This window comes from Bos indicus x Bos taurus, chromosome 4, assembly GCF_003369695.1.
Source record: "Bos indicus x Bos taurus breed Angus x Brahman F1 hybrid chromosome 4, Bos_hybrid_MaternalHap_v2.0, whole genome shotgun sequence".
Lineage (NCBI taxonomy): Eukaryota > Metazoa > Chordata > Mammalia > Artiodactyla > Bovidae > Bos > Bos indicus x Bos taurus.
This window is the reverse complement of record NC_040079.1, coordinates 4,996,390-5,004,683: the sequence shown is the minus strand read 5'-3', so window position 1 is coordinate 5,004,683 and position 8,294 is coordinate 4,996,390. Positions and strand designations below refer to the sequence as shown.

At 48.6% G+C, this 8,294-nt stretch overlaps 1 long non-coding RNA gene across 1 annotated transcript; it reads left to right on the top strand.

The window, feature by feature from the left end:
* Positions 1-609: 609 nt before the first annotated feature.
* LOC113890972 lies at positions 610-8,085 on the top strand. Its single transcript, XR_003510635.1, has 3 exons — positions 610-3,949; positions 4,621-4,750; positions 6,539-8,085. It is a non-coding gene; the product is annotated as an uncharacterized LOC113890972 (long non-coding RNA).
* The last annotated feature ends 209 nt before the right edge of the window (positions 8,086-8,294 follow it).

Genomic DNA, 8,294 nt, shown 5'->3' with positions numbered 1-8,294 from the left:
CGTTCCGGGGTGCCGCTGCTGCCGGTCTAGAGGCCACATTTCGAGAACCACCGGTCTAGGTTACTGCTTCTAGGACTTTTTTCTGAACTATTTTTCCAACTCCATTAAGTAAACTAATTTTTGTCTGAAACATTAGAAACAAAATAGTGGCAGAAATTAGTAGGGGACTTAGCAACTGAACCACAACAAAGCCATTCATAGATCTTTGACAACAGGGGTTATACGTGGGTGATAAAGAGAAAGGGAGTTTGTGTCCATTCAAACAGCTGAAAGCGGTCCAGGTCCAGGGTGGTGACAGCAAAAGCAGATAAATCATCCTCACATCCAACACAAATTTCTTTTTGGGAGATGAGTGTTTTAGTAACGGGCTTCCCAGGTGGCTCAGTGGTAAGGAACCCAATTGCAATGCAGGAGATGCAGGTTTGATCCCTGGGTCAGGAAGATCCCCTGGAGAAAGGCATGGCAACCCACTCCAGTATTCTTGCCTGGGAAATCCCATGGACAGAGGAGTCTGGCGGGCTAGAGTTCATGGGGTTGCAAAAAGTAAGGACACGACTGAGCGACTGAGCATGCATGTAGATTTTGATAACATTCTTTTAATTTCAGTTTTAAAATAATGTTGCTTAGTTTTAAAAATACATAAATATATTGAACTGTGTTGAATAGTGGCTCCTTACCCCCCAATTTCATGTCCTTCCCAGAACCTCAGAAGGTGACCTTATTTGCAAACAGGGTCAAGGCAGATGTAGTTAGTCAAATTCAGATGAGGTCATTCTGGAACAGGGTGAGCCCTAATCCGATATGACTGGCATCCTCACAAGAGAAGAGAGGCAGAGACAGACACACACAGAGAGGCAGGAAAAGGCCGCGGTGAGAAGACAGACCGGGGGCTGGAATTCCTCGCCTGCAGACAAGGAACAGCCAGGGCTGCTAGCAACCACCGGGAGTCAGGAGGAGGGTGGGAAACCGGCTGTCCCTTGGGACCCCAGACGGGACAAACCCTGCAGGCTTCCTATGGAGCTTCAGCGGCCCTGTTTGTGATCATTTGTTAAGATGGCCTTCAGAAGCTAATACAGATCCCTGGTCCTCGAAGTAAGATTCTGTAAGCCTTGGCTTGGCCAAAACAAAAGACAATGAAAGAAGATCCACGCATTGGACCCCTCTGTGCTGCGTCTCATCCTCCTGACCCGTCTGCTTCCTGCTCCTGATCCTACAACCAGGCCTGCGAGGCCCCGATCACCTTTGTACCCTCCCAGTACCTCCCAGCCTCCATCCTAGGGGCTCCTGGTCCAAGCTGCCCAGTGGCCCGGCTCAGCACCAGATGCACATGCGTAGCCCTGAAGGAGGGAGGCTGGACTCAGTCAATAAATCCTTCCCCCTTTCTGCCATGGACACGTTGTCCTGAGATGTGGACTATGTAGCTTTCCAGAGAATGTTCTGTGGGACTGAACAATCCATCGTGCTTACTGGTCAGCGTCACAGCACATGTGGACCCTGGCTCTCTCCCTGCCTGGCTTTCTCTGGGGCCCCTCCCTTCCACCTTCCTGGGGTTACACTGCCTATTAAAGCAGGAGCACTAAGACTGTGGTTTGGGCTCTACTTTCTGGGGAACCAAGGATGAGAGGGTCCTTAACTGGCCCCACTGACATTTCAGAAACATATTCATAAAAATGAAAGTAGTAACACAAACATGGTAAGAATATTAAAGTATTTCAAAGTGGTAACCACAGTTTCTTATTATCTTCTCTGAAAAAAAAAAAGTTCATATATGCTTCTATATACTTATGTAAATTGGCTCATGCTACACTTTTTTTTTTTTTCATTTATAATATATCATGGAAGGAATTCCCCTGGTACTCTAATGGCTAAGACTCCAAGCTCCCAATGCAGAGGACCTGGGTTTGATTCCCAGTTGGGGAACCAGATCCCACATGCCACAGTTAAAGATCCTGTATGTGGCAGCTGATACTGGTGCAACCAAAAACAAAATGTATATAGAAAATCTTGGAGAACTTTCCATTTCAGCGCCCCCAGAGCTACCTGTTTTTTAATTCCAGCAAAGTGTTCCAATGTAGGCAATACGATATTTTATTTAACTTAGTCCCCTGATTGAAGCACATTTAAGCAGTTTCCAGCATTTTGCCATTTTAAACAATACTGAAGAGATCATCCTTGTAAATAGATCTTGGTGGACCTTGCAAGTATTTAACAGTGCAAACTCTGGGCAGTAGAATTTGTGGGCTGAGCCCAAGCAGAAGCTGGAGGGCAAGGGAGCCTGTGTTGTTCCAGTCCAGACGGATCCTCCTCCTGGGACCCTTTAGAAGACAAGGCCTGAACATAGACCTGGAGAGGCAGATAGAAAACTTCGAGTGGCCTTTAGGAACAAGCTTGGCTGCAAGCGACAGAAAACCAGACCGGCATATCTGAAGCAGAGAGGTCTGTTTCTCTCCTGCAGTGACAGGTTCAGGGGAGAGCTGCAGGATCTGGTGCGGCCCCTCCAGGATGTCACCCAGCTCCAAACTGCTCTGACCGCCTCCTCTGCCGTCCTCAGCGTCGGGCTTTGGTCTCAGGATTTTCATCTGGCTACTGGACCTGGTGTTAAAGCTGCAGGTGCAAGCTAGCATTTCTCTTGTTTCAAGTCAGATAGATATTTGTTGAGTCCATCTTTGTGCAACTGAGTCCAGAAATGTCCATTACCCACCCCCCAGGAATTTGGAAAGACCCATAACCCTACATCCTCTCTAGGACAGATGCCTCATTGAAAAACGTGTCTGGGAGTCGCGTTCTGTAACTCCTTACTGACACTAAAATCAATCAGCTGTGTTTAGTAGGTGTAGGGTTCCGAAGCTCAGAATCTTCTTGCAAAGTCGTGGGTGGCAGGCTTGTGGCTCCAGCTCCTGGAGCGATGGCTTCATTTCCCAGATGACTGGCTGTGATCCTGTTGCTTTCCTGGAGATGCTGAACTTCCTGAGAGCTCTGGTCATTGGTTCTTTCAAATAAACCATAGCCACTTCAATTGCACAAACTTCAGTCCAGTATTCTCTGTGCAAGAGGCATCTAACTGGGTGTTGGCCTCTGTGGCTGACTCATCCCAGGTGGGAGCGGTGGGCAGTGGAAGATCCAGGTGCAGTGGAGGATCCAGCTGCCTCACCCCCTCCCCAGGGCTCCGATGTGGCCGTAATCTAGATGAGGGCCGGAAGTCACCCTGGGAGCGAAGGTCAGGCCTTCTTCCGCACGCGGCTGATTGGGGAAAACAGGGAGGTGCCCGCAGCGCGTTCCCGTGAGTCCTTTCTGAATGACTGTCTCAGTCTTTTCTTTCCTGGGACGAACATTCGCAGACGACAAGACCAGCCTCGCTGCAAGAGAATCTAAGGACAGGAGCATTCCTGCCCTCCTAGCACTACAGGAGGGGAAGGCAACAGGGCGGGGCTACGAATGCCACGAGGGAACCAATCCACAGGGTCTGCTAAAGTTAAAAAGCAACGTCAATGACAGGGACTTCCTGTCCCTAATGGGTAAATGCTAGGAGCATCCTCTTACTATTCCTTCTGGGGGGAAAAAAAACCCCACAAAAGTTTAAGGCATATTAACACTTATATTCTAATAAATAATTCGTATAATACATATTATTATAATAAATTTCTATTTAAAAATTTATACAAACAGATCATGCTCTTTTGCATTTTGTGCTATTCATTTAATAATATATCTTTAAGTGCTTCCTATTTGCATATACAGGTGTGCTTTGTGGTATAGATGGATCACACATAAGTTGTCTAGCCAGCGCTGTGTTGCCAGATACCTTGCTGGTGGTCCAGGCTTTTATTGTGAAAATGAACATCCTGGTACAATTCTGATAACCGTGCCCAGCTGATCTTCCATAATATTGCATGAGGCTGCAGTTCCACCAACTGTGGACGAGAGCTCACCACTCTGCTGCCAGTGCCAGGTACTGTCAAGATCTTATATTTTTGTCAGGTTGGTAAGTAAGTATAAATATGTGTTATTTGTACCTCTTCAATAATAAGGGACTTCCTTGGTGGCTAAGTGGTAAAGAATCTGCCTGCAATGCAGGAGACATGGGTTCGATCCCTGGATTAGGAAGATGCCTTGGAGAGGAAAACCCACCCTGGTATTCTTGCCTGGAAAAATCCCAGGGACAGAGGAGCCTGAAGGGCTACAGTCCTTGGGGTCGTAAAAAAAGTCCAGCCTGACTGAGCAACAGAGCGTGCAATAATGGTTGAGGTTAAGCATTTTCTAGTGTGAGTGGAAAAAAAAAAAATGTTGCCTGCTACGCCAGTAAATAAGGATGTTGCGGCCATCACATTCCAGCTGCCCTGATGGTGAGCTGAGCCCCAAAGGGAACTCAGGATGGAGACACAATGCCCGCCCTCTTGTCTCCGTGATGATGGCTGATCAAGCCACCAGCCACTGCAGCCACCCCCGAGGGTGCACCTTGAGGAGACATCAGATGAGAAAGAACAAAGAACCCTGGCCCCAGAGAGCTAAGGTGCAGATCAAAGGGATGAGTTCAGTGAGCCCAGACTTTTGCAACTTCCCATGCATAGAAAAGTGCTTAAATTCCTTAACTTGAGATGCTTGCTTTTCTTGAATTCACAGTAATCTTCTGAAGTTCCGACTGCCTCGTGTTTGTTGCAAAAGCTCCTCCCCATTCTGGCTCCTGCCTTGCCTCTGTGGAGCAGGACTTCAGAGCTACCTGAGAGGCTGCATCCTGGGCTATCGTCCTCAGGTTTGTCCACAAAAAAAACATGGTTCTTGACTTTCACGTTGTGTGTTTTTTTCCCCAGTCTACACTAGACATTGTGCTCATGTATTTCCCCCTGCTGCTGCTGCTGCTGCTAAGTTGCTTCAGTCATGTCAAACTCTGTGCGACCCCATAGATGGCAGCCAACCAGGCTCCTCCATCCCTGGGATGCTCCAGGCAGGAGTACTGGAGTGGGTTGCCATTTCCTTCTCCATTGCATGCATGCATGCTAAGTTGCTTCAGTCGTGTCAAACTCTGTGCGACCCTATGGACAGCAGCCCACCAGGCTCCTCTGTCCATGGGATTCTCCCGGCAAGAATACTGGAGTGGGTTGCCATTTCCTTCTCCATGTATTTCCCCCACTAAATACCAATGCTAGAATGAAGCTCCGTGACAATGGGGATTTCTGCATTCTTTCAGTCATTGCTTTATTCCCAGAGCCTAGAAACGTGCTTAGCATATACTAGGCACTCTGTCAATATTTATTAGGTAAATGAATGGGAACTTTCCATACATATCCCTTGTGTATTTTCTTTTGCAATTTTCCCTTGTTCCTGTTCATATACCTGCCTTGCTCAGTCGCTCAGTGGTGTCCCACTCTTTGTGACCCTTTGGACTGTAGCCCGCCAGGCTCCTTTACCCATGGGATTTTTCAGGCAGGAATACTGGAGTGGATTGCCATTTCCTCCTCCAGGGGTTCTTCCCACACAAGGATTGAACCCGAGTCTCCTGTGTCTACTGGCACCCAACTCCATTCATGTTTAAATGACCAGAAGTTTTCTACTTCCATCTCAAACTTCTGAGCTCCTAAATAGTTAATTATCTATTTGACGGACAACTGCAAACCATAGGTGAGAGATGACTCGACTCAAAAAAGCTTAAACAACAATAGGATGTAGAGTCTCATAAAGAGAAGCTGTGAGCTGGGCTGACTCCAGGGTGGTCCATGCAGTGACTCCAGTGTCACCAAGAACCTGGGAGCGGCTCAGCGTTCTTTCCTGCTGTCCTCAGGGTACTGCCTGGCTCCCTCCAGGCATCAGACCCTTACACAGGAAGATCCAGAGGGAGAAAAGGGATGATTGTTTCATTGTGTCCCATTTAAGAGACAAGAAACTTTCCCCAGAAGCACCTTCAGCATGTTTCTCTCTCAGCATTGAGCCACATGCCTTAATCCCATCACCAAACGTAATTACTGTGATTCCCCCAGCTTATTTAGGATTCTCATTTTAAGAGGTAAATCGGGCCAGAATTTAGTGAAGACCAAACCAGAAGGGAAGAATGGGGTCTTTCTATTTATTTATTTTGGGCCTTGTTGAGTCTTCATCGCTTTGCATGGGCTTTTTCTAGTTGCAGCAAGTGGGGGGCTTCTCTTATTTTTATTTTTTAAATGTTTATTTTTATTTGGCTGTGCTGGGTCTTAGTTGCAGTATGTGGGATCTAGTTCCCTGACCACGGGGTGAACCTGGGCCCCCTGCATTGGGAGCGCAGAGTCTAAGCCACTGGCCCACCAGAGAATTCCTGGTGTTTCTCTTACTGCGGAGCACAGGCTCTAGGCAGGCACGGGCTTCAGGAGTTGGAGCACTTGGGTTCAATAGTTGTGGCGCATGGGCTTAATTGCTCCGGGGCATGTGGGATCTTCCCAGACCAGGGATCCAACCCAGTGCCCTGCATTGGCAGGCATATTGTTATCCACTGAGCCACCAGGGAAGTCCAAGGTCTTTTTTAAAAAATTAATTAATTTTGGCTGCGCTGGGTCTTCCTTGCTGCACACAGGCTTCCTCCAGCTGTATCAAGCAGCGGTCACTCTTGCTTGCGGTGCACGGGCTGTCACCGTGGTGGCTTCTTCTGTTGCAGAGCTCGGGCTGCAGAGTGCGGGCCTCAGCAGCTGCAGCTCGCAGGCCCTCGCGCGCAGGTCAGTGGTCGTAGCGCGGGGCGTAGTTGCTCCAAGGCGTGTGGGTTTTCCTGGACCGGGCATCAAACCCACGTCCCCTGCACTGGCAGGCGGGTTCCTATCCACTGTACCACCAGAGAAGTCCAAAAATGAGGCCTTGAAGCCAGCAATGGTATAGTAAGGAGAAAGAAGGATGAAGGCTGGGTAGGAAATCTGTAGTGTCTTCTTCACCTCCAACCCAATGACCACATTACGGGGATTTTTTTAAATTATTTATTTTTAACTGAAGGATAATTGCTTTACTATATTGTTTCGGCTTCTACCAAACTGAAATGGATCAGCCATAGGTTTACACACCCATGTCCCTTCCCACTTGAACATCCCTCCCACCTCCCTTCCCATCCCACCCATTTTAGGGATTTTTAATGTCTCCTGAAGTGTGTGCTTCCATCTTCAGAACCACCTGTTCTGGTTACCTTTTGAGCACAGCAAACCACCTCAAAACTGGAGAGCTTCAGAGAGCAATTTATCATCATTATGTGTCCCTCAGATTGAAGTGACTTAGCAGCAGCAGCAGCAGCAGATTCCTATGCTGAAGTCCTCAGCCTCAGTACCTCAGAATGTGACCTGATTTGGAAATAAGGCCTTATAGACGTAATCGAGCTACACCAAGGTCATTAAAGCGGGCCCCCATCCAATACGACCGGTGTCCTGTTAAAAAGGGGTCACTGGGACACAGAGCTATACAGAAGGACGGAAGAGCCAGAGTGAGAAGACGGTCACCTGTAGGCCAAGGAGAGACGGCTGGAGCAGATCCTCCCTCACAGCCTCAGGAGGGTTTGTGCTGCTGACGTCTTGGTTCAGACCCCTCGTTCCCAGAACTACTGCAAGACAAGACGTTTCTGTTGTATAAGCACCCAGTTTGCTAGCAGGAGCATCCCTTGTAAGCCAGCACAGCTGGCATCTCGCATGGCTGGTGGGCGGACTGGGCTCAGCAGGGTGGCTCTGCTCAGGATTGCTCAGGTAGCAGCTTGGGCTACAGTTGTCTGGGGCTGGTCTAAACCAGGGCTCTCACAGGAGGCTTGGCTGGGGCTGTCAGTGGAGTCTCCCGTGTGCTTCTCCATGGGACCTGGGCTTCTCACTCTACTATGACTGAATGCCAAAAACAATATCCTAAAAGGCAGGAGGTGGCAGTTGCCAGGCCAGCTAAAGTTTTTGCCCATAACTGGCACAGTGTCCCTTCCCCCCCATATTGCAATAGCTGAAGCAATCCCACTGCCCACCCAGGCTCGAGGGGGTAGAGAAGAAACAGATGTGAACAGTGCAGAAGAACACAGAACGGGAGATGCCACTGAACTTCCACACATGCCTTTTAAGTTGCTTCAGTTCTGCCCGACTCTGCAACCCCGTCTATGTAGCCCGACTGTAGCCCGCCAGGCTCCTCTGTCCATGGGATTCCCCAGGAAGAATGCTGGACTGGGTTGCCATGCCCTCCTCCAGGGGCAACTGAGCTTATCTACAGAAAATATCACCTACCACCTGTTCAAGTCACAGCTGCAGCCTCAATCTTTGACTATTTGAGGCTCCACTTATTCTTCCAATCTTCTCTGCACTACAGTCAGAATTATATATATATAT